The sequence below is a fragment of the Pseudorasbora parva genome, chromosome 24 (assembly GCF_024679245.1).
Source record: "Pseudorasbora parva isolate DD20220531a chromosome 24, ASM2467924v1, whole genome shotgun sequence".
NCBI lineage: Eukaryota > Metazoa > Chordata > Actinopteri > Cypriniformes > Gobionidae > Pseudorasbora > Pseudorasbora parva.
Window position 1 is genome coordinate 32,474,794 of NC_090195.1, and position 14,097 is coordinate 32,488,890.

Here is a 14,097-nt window from a genome sequence, read left to right on the forward strand (position 1 = left end):
GGAAGACCCAGGACACGCTGGAGGGATTATGTCTCCAGGCTGGCCTGGGAACGCCTCGGGGTGCCCCCGGAGGAGCTGGAGGAAGTGGCCAGAGAGAAGGAAGTCTGGGCGTCTCTGCTTAGACTGTTGCCCCCGCGACCCGGCCCCGGATAAGCGGAAGATGATGGATGGATGGATGGATGGATATATATATATATATATATATATATATATATATATATATATATAATAGGCCTATAATATATTCTGAATTTGAATAAAACTTTTGTTTTCCATTCTTGTCAAACGGCCACATATATACACGCTTTAATACATAGGCCCATATCCACATATAAATGCAGGATTTACTCTCGAAAATGCTTTTCTGAGAGTCTTTCTGAGTGAAAATTTAGTGAAATTGCTTTTCTGAGTGTCTTTCTGAGTGAAAATTTAGTGAAATTGCTTTTCTGAGTGTCTTTCCACATATAAATGCAGGATTTACTCTCGAAATTGATTCTCAGTCTGCAGATTCTGCTTTTTTCTGCTAAACTGCATGATTGTATCTCTCTCTCTCTCTCTCTCTCTCTCTCTCTCTCTCTCTCTCTCTCTCTCTCTGTCTCTCTCTCTCTCTCTCTATATATATATATATATATATATATATATATATTTATAATATATATAATATATTTATTTATAGACGATAGCAGAATAAATTCGGACTATTTATAAAAAGACAATTAAAAGCCATGCATTACATCAAACAGTATTTTGGTACAAATTCAATTATATGATATGATTTTATTTACAATTGTTTTGTCAGGCCATTTCCTACCCACTTTTCAGGTCACGACCCACAATTCAAGAACAACTGCTCTAATCTGACCTTTTGGTTGGATTAAAAATATTCATATAGGCTATTCATATAGGCTATCTAAAATAAATAAAAAACCATGCCAAAATGTTATAAACGAACCTGCATCGATTTTCTTCAATTCTGTCTCGCTATACCAAGGAGATCTATACAATCTCTTCCTGAGTAATGGGGAATTCATGCTTTTGAATGAGGCGTCATGGTATTTTTTTTGTCTTTTAATCTCATCAGATTTGAAAGAAACCCTCCTTTGATAAGGTTACGCAACCACAGATGATGTATTATTGGTGCACAGAGGAAGTTTTTGTCCATGTGAGCCAGGCAGCACTACAGAAACAAAGCTACATTGAACTTATTCGACTCCTATCTGAAAAATATCTGATATTATTTAATCATGATTTACATTGTGTTCTTTCAATCTGATTCTCCATCTATCTCCCCAACAGCTTCCTATAGTATAAAGGCATTAAAAAGCCTCTAAATACAATATATATAACTGTCATCAGGTTGATGGTCTGTGGTAGAATCTCCTACTCGAAATAACCCCAGCTGATCTACACCAGCTTCATTTTCAGTGGTATTCCTTTTTGTTTATACCTCACCGCAAAGGTTATATTTCAGATCAAAGTAATCATAGTTTCCCTCAGGCATATGAAAGCTGTGGTCATGATGAATCGCTGCTCGGTTGGTTGGCAGGGCCTAGAGATATTTTTTTTGTAATAAATCTTTTAAATGGCAGAGCATGCGATTTATTCAGTGTTCCACAAGGTGGCACTTCAGAGACATTTTTCTCTTTAGAGGAATAGTTCACACAGAATCTTTACTCAGCTGCACATTCACAACATTTTTTTGGTTTGTTTTTTGGAATACAAAAAAAAAAAAAAAAAAAAAACCCAATCTTTACACAGCTCTTTTCAATACAGTTTGTCAACCTCTAAAACGGACCAAAAAAGCACCATAAAAATAGTCTACTACAACACGTGCACCGTATTTAAAGATAGGCTATTGCAATGCTTTATATGACTTAGGGTGTGTTTTTTGGTTAGTTTGAGTATTTTGAAAGAGAATAAACTGTATAAATAGAACAGGTAATATTACAATTTTTACATGAAGTCAAATGAGTCCACTGAGTGACATAACATTTAGCTGAATCGAGAGCTCAGACCACTGATTCTCTCTCATTGTACTGAGGGATATCGAAAGTGTGAGGATGCTAGATTCTGTCGACAGTTTCATATGGACAGGAGAAAGCAGGGTTGGTACAGTAAAGTCCATCTGTTAGGACAGGAAACAGATTGCATCCTGCAGCGTGTTGAGCACACATCTAATGGCTCTATCAGCCATGCGTGAGGGACTTTGAATATGGTCATATCAGTGTAACTCATTCAGGTTCGTTTTGAGATAAGGTGATTGCAAATTCAGAAGGTTGGTCATTTTATACACAATGCATCCTGTGATCTTATCATGTAGGGTACAATTTGGTTAAAACATTTGGGATGTCTGCTTTTATTTCTCTAATTTAAAGGTGCAGTGTGTAGTATTTATGAGTATATATTGACAGTAATGTATATACAACTATGTTTTCAGTTGTGTCTAAAGACCTTACATTATGAACCGTTATGTTTTTATTACCATAGAATCTCCAAACACCGCGGGTCCCCTTATAGTGAAGTCGCCATTTTGCACTGCCATTTCTACAGTAGCCCTTAACGGACAAAATGCTTTACGGAGCGCCATCAGAGTGCACCTTTAAAGGCAGGTGATTTGAATTCCAGAATTTTTTTTTTTTTTTTGTTATGCTGGTGGAAAGTCTCTTCACATTAGCAATCACTTAGTTAAGTGGTCAATGTATTTATTTGTATATATATATATATATATATATATATATAAATATATATATATATATATATATATATATATATATATATATATATATATATATATATATATATATATATATATATACAACGTAAATGCCGCTTTGACTGCTGGGTAGAAGTAGCTTCTGGTAACTTGTAAACTTGTGGGCTCAGCTGAAGAGCGCAATGGGGGCGATCACGAGCACCCTACTTTAAAGAGTTAGTTCACCCAAAAATGAAAAAAATTTCAACAATTACTTACCCTAATGTTATTCGACACCCTTAAGACCTCCTTTCATCTTCGGAACACAGTTTAAGATATTTTATATTTAGTCTGAAAGTGTATCTAAGTGTATGCACACTATACTGTCCACGTCCAGAAAGGGAATAAAAACATCATCAAAGTAGTCCATATGTGACAGTGGGTTAATTAGAGTCTCTTGAAGCATAGAAAAAAAATGTTTTGTCCAAAAATAACAAAAAAATATACTTTATTCAGCATTGTCTTCTCTTTGGCGTTTGTTTTAAATCCGCGAACAAAGATTCAAACGGTTATGAATCAGCGTATTGATTCATGATTCGGATCACGTGTCAAACCTCCAAACGGCTGAAATCACGTGACATTGGCGATCCGAATTCCGAATCGATTCACTGATTCATAACCATTCGAATCTTTAGCTGTGTCTCATTTCGGAAAGCTGCGTCCTCCGGATGTCGCATTTGAAGGCTGCATACGTCATAAAGCCGTCTCATTTCAAAAAAGTGAGTAGGACACTCCAAATGCGACCTTCGAATGCGCCCTTCTTTCACAGGATTTCGGAGTGTGCACGAGGTGTATCCTTAGCGGCTGGAGCTAACCCACAATTCTTTGCGTCACCGTTAACAACCATTTTATTTTTTTGTGCAAAAAACCGCACCACCGCCAGATATACATGTAAGCAGGTGTGGTTTAAATGTAAGTAGTTCAAGCTTGTTTTTAAAGCTCTAATACCTCAAACACAGGTGTGGTAAACAGGAATACAACTGTTTGGTGCTTTTTAAACGTTTAGAACAGTATTGCTGTCAAGACAAGAAACATTTCATAGTCATTTTTAAGTTATAAATAATTTTCATTCATATGGCGTGAGAGCGCAACAAGGCTGAACTTGATACAACGTGATACTTCCTGCCTGTGTGTCCTACAAAGGACGTCTCGTTTAATTCTGATTGAGGACACTCTGTATACTTACAGCCTTCGAAATTTAACAAAATGATACACAGCCTTTGTTTGCGGATTGAAAACAAACAGGAAGAGAAGACAACGCTGAATAAAGTCGTAGTTTTTGTTATTTTTGGACCAAAATGTATTTTCGATGCTTCAAGAGATTCTAACAACTGATGTCACGTATGGACTACTTTGATGATGTTTATTCCCTTTCTGGAAAGGGACAGCATACTGTGCATATGTTTTTAATAGAGAGACAGAAAGCTCTCAAACTAAATATAAAATATCCTAAAGTGTCTTCGGAAGATTAACAGAGGTCTTACGGGTGTGGAACGACATTAGGGTGAGTCATTCATTTTTGGATGAACTAACCCTTTAAGCTTAAATGATGAATGGGACACTCTACAGTCTTGACTTAACAGAATTAAAAGACACGCGCATGCAGCGGCCATTGTATGTCCACAAGGCCGAAAGTGCAGAGGAAGTGTGCCATTTGGTACAGGGCCAAAGTTTGCTCCCTGCAGTGCGCATTCATGTGTTTTGAAGGATGCGTGGCTTTAGGATCTTATGCTTTCAAAGCTAGCTCGCTATTGCTAGCCTCTCAAAAAAAAAAAAAAAAAAAAAAAAAAATCCCCTACCCTACCTTTAATACAAAGTTTTTCTATTATATTGTCAACATTAAAAATGGAATGATTAGTCAAATAAAAAATGTCAGATGGTCCTTTTTGTTTTTACAGACAGTAAACTCCAAAAGTTTGTGTAAAACTTGATTAAAAAGTCCTACCACACATTATCTTTTTTATATAATATAATATAATATAATATAATATAATATAATATAATATAATAAATATAATATAATAACATATAATATAACATAACATAACATAACATAACATAACATAACATAACATAATATAATATAATATAATATAATATAATATAATATAATATAATATAATATAATATAATATAATATAATATAATATAATTTTGGGAGTTTCGGGACAAGCCCGGGATGACAATTGATGGACGTGTGCACTGACCAATGAGCAATTAGATTGCGTTCGGTTAACCAATGGGTAAGCGAGTACGCTCTTAGACAGCCCCGTCTTCTTCAGCAGGTTAGATAGCGCAGCAGTGCGGTGAGTAGAACCGCAGTTCTCACGCTGGATACAGAAAACCCTTCCCGTGAACCCATCAGCGAATATGTAGCTGAAAAACACGCCTGTGATCTAAATAGTGGCGATCATCGAGTGTGTGCTGGATACACGGGAGGCAGGGCTGCACATCGGATCATTTAAGGGTAAGATGACAGATATTTATGAGAGTTCTCGGGCTGATTGTAGCGCATAGAGCTAAAGCAATAAATCCGGTTGGTCTACTGGTTAGGAATTATTCTCGTCATAACGTTAGAAATATAAGAGGAAAGAAACAATCCTAGAAATGTGTCATTGATACATCAGAGTAATTGTAAAGGGGTCCTGTAAAGGCTGTGGTCAGGCCTCACTGTGATTTACTGGACACACTGCATTACCTTCATAGATTTAATAAGAAAATGTTGGAAAGTGGCCTGATAATGATTCATATTGAAAGCATGAATCATACACAAACTCCTATAGATTTAGATTCAACAGGCCAGTATGGCATTTACATTGAAATACAGTGTAACCACAATGCAGAGTTGTTAGCATCATAGGGGTCTTTGTTAAAGTAAAAGGCTGTTTTTGGCTCAGTGTCCATTGCATTTTGACTGACATCTGTTTAGATTGTTATTATCTGATTTAAGATAATGATTTTATACTGCATGCTAATAACGTTATATATTATGCAACTGTTATCAAGACAGCACCACATAGGACACTAGATTTAATTAGCTGAAAGCTGTGTGAAAAGTTGCTTTGTGAGTCTTTATAATTCAACTGTGTTATATTGAATGAAATGTTAGAGTGCCTGATGTTTTCTTTCATTACTTTTACATCAAACTGTGAGTTGCAATCAAATTTGTGCGAGATTTCTCAGCAAACGCAGAAGTTCCAGGCAGATCAAGATGACAAAAGGCTGAATGAAACGCTCCATGAATAAAGGACACTAAACATTATAATAATATGTGATTTAACATAAAATTAAAAACGAAAAGTTGTTGTTAAGACATTGGAATGAGATTATATTTATTTGTCTACTGATTATTCTGTATAGAAATGTTTCTTAATTCTTAACATTCATAATTTTAAGGAACGCGAGATGGGTTTCTTACTTAGTATTTTATGTTTTCCATTACCAATATCTAAACATTCTTAAATTAGTTTACGTGAGAAGCAAACTGACATAAGATATTATTAAAAAGGGCTGACAACGGTGTAAGGAAAATCTTACTATTGTCATCAAAAAACATAATAACTAAGTAATTTTGCTTCTCAAGTAAATGTGTAAGAATATTTAGTGTACTGTGTCAAGCTCCTCCATTCAGCCCTGTTACCAAATTGTAAGAAATAATGATACCATTTTATCCTTTAATAAGTTTTTTGATAATTACAAATGAAAATTTGATTCCAACTAGTTAGCCCCTACCAGGGGCGTAGCCATCTTTTCAGAAGTGAGGGGGACAGAAATGTCATAATACCATTTTTTTTTTGGACCAATATAATTTATCGCATCTCTTGCTTTTAATTGGGCAAGATATCAAATACACTGCTGAACAATTACCAATAATTAATATCTATAATATTATTCTCCTATTTTTTATGCCAATTTTATGATTGGTTTATATACTAAAAACACTTCTGCATTAAGACTCCACAGATTTTATGCAATGTAAAAAAATATATATTCTGATGTAAACCATGCTGTTCTCTGTGTGAATATATAGTAAAGTGTAATTTATTCCTGTGATCAAAGCTGAATTTATCATCATTACTCCAGTCTTCAGTGTCACATGATCCTTCACTAATTATTCTCATATGAGGATCTGATGATCAACAAACATTTAGGATTATTATCATTTGTGCTGCTTAATTTTTGTGGAAACCATCTAAACATTTGTGGTAAAAATTAAAAAAGAGTGAAATTAATACTTTTATTGATCAGACATGCATTAAATTGATTACAAGTGATATTTTTAATATTGCAAATTAGATAATAATTTATTTAATAAATGCTGTCCATTGAACTTTCTATTCATTAAAGAATCCTGAAAAATAACATGTAGGCTATCATGGTTTCCACAACATTTTTAAGCAGCACAACTGTTTTCAACACAGATAATAATCATAAATACTTCTTGATTATGAAATCCTCATATGAGAATAATTAGTGAAGGATCATGTGACACTGAAGACTGGGGTAATGATGATAAATACAGCTTTGATCACAGGAATAAATTACTATATATTCACATAGGAAAAAAGCTGTTTTAATTTGTAATAATGTTTCAAAATATTACTGTTTTAACTATTTTTCATTACATAAATGCAGCCTTGGTGAGCAGAAGATACTAAACATTAAAAGCTGCATTATTCATATGATTGTCAATAAATTCACTTTATTGTCAATAAATAGCCTACATTGAGATGACTTGAAAAACACACATAAAGCATATATTGTCGCAATCGTCTGATTGTCGTCGTCACGTTTCATCATCATAACGATTGTTTATCTTCAGCTGCAGCTCCAGCGTGACTGGATATTACTTCTACGAATCCACTTTTGGACTTTCTGTGAGAGCGCCCTCCTCATATTAAGATTCGAAAAAAATTACAGGTCATGCATAGATTATTTTTTGTGCCTGAATTTAAATCTTAATGTATTCACATTGGTTTCTATGTAAATACACTTGCCCGTGACCTCAAGAACCGCGCTATCAACCGAGATTAGAGAAGGCTGTTTTTAGTGTCCCTGTTAATTTGCCCGCCGCCGCGCAGGGTAACGCCGGTTCGAATCCCGCTCGGAGCGGGTCGACTAGGATCGGTGAGACCCAGTAAAAGTGCGGGGGACGAAAATACATTTTATTAAAAGTGAGGGGGACACGTCCCCCGCGTCCCCCGCGTAATCTACGCCCATGGCCCCTACTAAAGATATACATTTATGCTGAATATGCAAACTTGTTTTGGTGTCAAAACGAATTAAGTCAAAATCTATTTTACCCAAATTTTGGTAGCAAAGTTGTAAACTTGCTTAAAACCCCCCAAAGTAAATAAATTTTTAGTTTCAGCGACCATTTGTACTGTTTCTGTGGAAAGCGCCAAGTATTAAGTTTACATTGTAGTCTAATTCTCAATGATATCCCCTAAATCATGCTGAATCTTAAGGAGGGATGAGTTTTGTCTGATCATGATGATAAAATAGGCGTGAGAGTTCAATAGACTTGCATTAATGGGACCTGAGTCATGTCTACAGATCAGAATGTCACAGACCTGAGCATGGGCTTTTTTTGTTTTGTTTTTAACTAACCATTCAGACACCCTAGCAACCACAGTTGCAACATTCTAAAAACCAGAGCACCTTAGCAACCACAAAGTAATGCCCTGACAAACACCCACAACTCCATATTGCACATGCATTGCATAAATTTCCTCATGAAGTGTAAAAATAGTTATTTGGTAATATTTGTGACGGGATATGTTTTTCTTCAGTTGATCATGTGTTGCTTGTGGCCTGTGGGGTGCGGCGCATTGCCCTGCAGAAATCTGCACACTCCACCTCCTGTCAACAGAGTCACCTCCTGCTCCCTTATTTCTTGCATACTTTATCTCTCTAGTTGTGTCCTGAAAGATGTACTATACTAAGCATGATGTACCCGACCATCTAGTGTTTGAGGTTCAGAAGGTTATTTTGTCTGATATCCTTTTGGCTACGGAAGGAAAGCTGCACAAAGTCTCCAACATTACACACTTCAGTTTAATTGGTTAAATCAGTTGTATTTTTTTATTTGAGTTTTATAAATGTTTTTAATTAATTAATTCTTTTTCATGTTAATTGTAGTTTCATTATTTGCTTTTCTCATTTTATTAGTTTTTGTTATTCGTTTTTATTTCAGTTTTAAGTTGTTTTTTATTTATTTATTTAGTGCTTTTTAGTTCATTTATAGGCAATAATTGTAGTACTTCTGCTTAACATTTTATTAAGTTGAAATTTTTCCACTAATTTTTATTAGCTCTGCACAGTTCATTGAAATCAAACCGCGATTTGGCTTTTTTGCGATTATGAAAGTGTAAAGGCTGCGATTTTAATTAAATAAATATATGCAGACCATGTTAGTGAAGGGTGGCTCTGTGATCAGTTTCAACCAGAATAAAGAATACACTTTTCAATTGTAAAAAAAAAACCTTTTACGCATTTTTAATGCATTAAGCATCTAGGAGCATTTTTTTCAAGATGTAAAATAGGTCTCTGATGTCCCCAGAGTTTGTATGTGAAGCTGAGTTCAAAATGCCCCACACATAATTTTATAGCATGTTAAAATTGACACTTTTTGAGGGTGAGCATGCCGTTTTTGTGCGTGTCCCTTTAGATGCAAATGACCTGCTGTCCCCGGCCCCCTTTCAGAAAGAGGGCGGAGCTTGTTCAGCGTTTTCTGTTCAAACCGGAGTCAGACAAAAAACGGAGAGACTCAAAAAGAAGTGAGAACATGTAGAACGGGTCAGGACTGAATGGTTAGTTGATGAATTTATGAGTTAAGTATATTCAAGTCTAGTGTTGTCAAAAATATCCATATTTCGATATGTATGGAAAGTATGTTGTATGTAGGAAAGTTAATTTTTCTGAGGGGTAAACTTTTTATTTCGTAAGTTATGAAGATAATGTTGGAATAATGACAGCGTATATTGCCCCAGGCAGTTTTTACTTTAACTCTGCGCCTGACAGAATAAACTTTTTTTTTCTGAGATGATTATTACACTTTACAACAAATAAATAGCTTATTATATAATACTGTATTAGTCCTGGTGGCCGTTAAAGGGGGGGTGAAACACTCAGTTTTCAGTCAGTGTCATGTCAATCTTGAGTACCTATAGAGTAGCATTGCATCCTGCATATCTCCGAAAAGTCTTTATTTTTTTTATAATTATATAAGAAAGATGCGCTGTTCCGAGTCTTTCCGAAAAAAGCCGAGTGGGTGGGGGCGTGTCGTGTGAGCGGAGCTAAATAATGACGTGTGCTCGCTGCTGTTATTGTGTTGAGTCGAGTGCGTCGTAAAGCTGTGTCATCCCTAACAGCGGGAAAAAAACTTTATTCAAAATAAAAATATGGCTTTTAATCAGATACAGCCATACATCTATGATCCGGAATCAGACCCAGAGGCTGAAGTTGAACAGGAGCAGCAGCAAAAACGACTAGAGCAGGACATCTCTATGTGGTACAAGTTATACACTAACTATATAATATGCTTAGCGGCTTGTGTTATTTACATATTTATACTTGAATTATATCGTCATATTTTTGTCTTTGAAGGTGTACATGTGGGAAGTGCAGTTGTGCACGTGTGTGTGTGTGTGTGTGTGTGTGTGTGTGTGTGTGTGTGTGTGTGTGTGTGTGTGTTTACGCGTGGTTTGTGTGGACAGTAAGCGAACTGGTTTTGCACGGCAGGTTAAGTTAGCGCACATCAAATGCGCTACTACACGGAATAGTAGCGCATTTGAATGAAGAAGCGCGCTTACTTAGTTCAACATATTTCCCCCCTCTTTGTGTATTGTTGTTTGGAGTGCTTTTACAATACACAAACATAAAGTTACACATATAGTGGCCAGCTAAACAAATGTACACGCACTACACATCGCATGCTCCATTGATCAATTAACTATACGTGATCATGTTTGGGCTACTTGATGAGCATAGTCAAAAACACAGACATTTGAATCAGTCTTACTCACCGCCTGCGGTTCTAACGTTGGGACTGCTCCATCATTCAGCATTAGGCGATTGGGAAAATCCGGCGTCGAGCTGGGCCTTGTTTATGAAACAGTCGGCACCGAAATGCAGTGAACAGATATAAACATTCGCGCAACTCAGTTGCTGATCCGGAAAAGCAAATTCCATCCACTGTTGCCTTAACGCGGGGTTTTGGGGAATCTGTGCAGGACTGTCTTGGTCTGGCAACCAAAAACACACTTTTTTGGTGACATTGTTATGTGCACATCACCTGTGCAGCAGCCTACGAGCCAGCACTTTGATGGGCGTAGCCTGTTACTTTCGCTCTCTCCCTCGCTCTCTCTCTCTCTCTCTCTCTCACGCGCTTCCGGTAGAATTGTCCGTAAGGCCCATACAAGGAAATTCCGCCCCCATTAACGTCAAAGGGGACGCATGATCTCAAAAAACTTGCCGAAACTTATGACTAACCGGAAGTAGTATTTTTGACAAAGAAATACTCCCATCAAACGTCCACCTTAACTTTTGAAACTTTGTCTATGTTTAGTATGGGAATCCAAGTCTTTAACAGTGTAAAAAGATCAGTATGCATGAAACAGCATTTCACCCCCTCTTTAAGAGTTGCTATGGCTACAGTAAACATATTCCAGCTGCTGGAGTAAACAGCGTTGACATTTTTGATGCGGCAGACAAACTGCATGTGACAATCGAAATGATTGCGATTGAAAGCCATTACATGTAAACACCAGATCGGTTTAACGTCTCATGTAAACAGTCCACTAAATCTTTCGATCGGTACACACAAAAATGATTACTGTCCGTCAGGGATGGAAATTAGCACCCGCCACCAGCCAAATGCGGGTGATTTTGAGCTGTGGCGGGTAAACTCGCTTCACCTACCGGCCACTGTGGCGGGTGAATATAAATAGCATACTGTATCCCGTCGTTATAAACTTTGTTCAATGCATGCGAGTGGGGCCGTATGTCCGAATATGACCAGTCGTTTTCGCCGTCATTACCCGGATGTAGTACCAGAAGACGCGACTACGAACTTGTGCACGCTGAGAGAAGATCCATCACTGTGCATCATCCGAAAGCGTGCACACGTCTCGCAGCGTGCAAATATTGAGTTATCTTTCAAGTCTTGCACTTAAATGGACAAACTCACACAAGAAGTATTTCAACATGTCAATCTTGATGAGTATCCAAGCAGACATAGTCTGAATATGCCTTAAGTGAACTGTATACAGTCGAGAAAGACGACGCATATCCCTATATTAGGTCTTAAAGGGGCAGTAGCCTTTACTGCTCTGTTAAATGTCAAACAAAAGATAAGGACATCACTCAATGCTCTTGATTGAATAGCTTTTGTAAGTTTAATAAGGATTATTCTTTAATTTAAACAGTTAAATATGCAGTTATTTTACATTTGATTACTTTTTTTTCAATTTCTGTACCTTTCTGCAGGCCAGTAGACCTGTGCATTATTATTTAATGTACACATGAGTGAGGTCAAGTTAAACATTTTAGTTTGAATTTTATTTTATACTGTTGGTTGTTGCAATGTGCCAAATAAATATTTGCATAATTTGTAATTGATTTACTATTAGAAACTTTAATATTAATTCATGCAATTGCAATGCCTTGATTTTTAGTACAGTTACACAGTCATAGCATTAGCCATAAATGCAATGGATAATTGGCATAATTTCTATTAGTGTTTCGGTTTCAGCCAATAATTTTTATTTCGGTGCATCCCTACTGACAATGTTCTGCTCGGTATGTCATCAACACGCTTCAGAAGATGCCAAAACTAACAGTTTCATTGTTGGTACTAAAAACCTAAAACTGGAAGCAATAAAAGACCACAAATCATCCAAATGCCACATCCAGGTAAAAAAAAAAAAAAAAAAAAAAAGAGTGCACAGGTCCCTAATCATTTAATGAAATGTGTGTCAGTTCATGGTTTGTGTATAAGAGAGAAAGAAAAAATGTCAGTATTTCATTGAGACTTGAGATTAAATAAACTGCTTAAGTATTGTAGAGCATGTAGTATTAATTTTTCACGTGCAGTTACACATTGTCGGTTAAAAACAAGAAAGTGGCTGGTTAAAACATTGAGTGGCTGGTAGATTTTGAAATCCACCAGCCACAGTGGCCGGTGGACAAAAAAGTTAATTTCCATCCCTGCTGTCCGTCACTGACTTTGGAGGAGCAGTCGCGCGCAGTCCTACATCAACGGACTAATTTGCCTAATCTTCACGGAGCTTTAGATCGCGGTGGAAACGCAGACAGTTGCAGGTCTGGGGGGAGAAAAGTTCCTGTAAAAAAGTTCCTGGTACGAATTGTTCCGGGTAATTTTGGTGGAAACGGGGCTTTAGTTCTTGTTGCCAGACAGAACTCCTTGTATGACCAATCACATCAAAGCAAGACCACAGTGAGCTATTTTAATCAATTATGATTTTGAGTTCATTCAACTTGAAATCTTAAGTTTATGTATTTTGTAGGTTAATAAATTATACTAACTTATATTTTTAAGTTTCTGGACTAAACTAGTAATATTAAGTCAAGATTACTTGTTTTGTGTAAGTAAAGACAACATTAGGGTTGTTGACGCTAATACTGTCAAATACACACAACTTTAACATGTATATACGGTATGTGTATTTGACAGTATTAGAGCAGTAAGACTACTTAGTCCAGTAATCGTGTGTCTGACAGGCGCGCGCTCAGTTCATGTAAAACATGAATGAAATGTTTAAATGGCAAGGATTTAAAACGCGGCTAAACATCCCCTAACTTTAGTCTAAATGATCATAGACAGTAAAGAAATGGACAGAGCGTTCCCATTGACTTCAATGGCGGAAAGTGAGGCCAATCAGAGGCACTCACTTCCTGATGGCTGAGCGAACTGCGCCGGCTCAGACTGAGCTTGACGACGTAGATGTGACGTGAGCCTCCTGTCTGACAGCTGTAGGTCTTCTAGTAGTTGTTGAAAGTGAAATCTGAATCACGTTGTTTAAATGTTTTGTCCCGTTGCTTTTGGCTCACTATGGGCTTCTCCCCATTCTTCTCCCTTGACTTTATCAGACTTCATGTCTCCACGTCCCCCGACTGTCTCATAGACAGTAAAGATTGCTTCTGAGCGTCTCCTCAGGTCTGTACGGTAATTTCTCAACTGTGTGACAGAGTTGGTTGGTTATGATGACTCAATCGTTAGCCTATTTTTACAAATACAACTTCTATGGGGCAATAGTGTAAGATACAAGGTAGCGGAGCCTTTTATGCATTGTCGTGTTTCTTTAGAAATAAACAATGGACAA

At 36.7% G+C, this 14,097-nt stretch overlaps 1 protein-coding gene across 1 annotated transcript in view; it reads left to right on the plus strand.

Moving 5' to 3' along the window:
- The first annotated feature begins 5,037 nt into the window (after positions 1 to 5,037).
- The window catches only part of nck1b (NCK adaptor protein 1b), a 72,590-nt gene continuing 63,530 nt past the window's right edge, over positions 5,038 to 14,097 (plus strand). The window contains exon 1 of the mRNA XM_067435060.1: positions 5,038 to 5,219. The gene's annotated coding sequence lies outside the window, so the exon portion shown is untranslated. The remainder of the gene's footprint in view (positions 5,220 to 14,097) is intronic.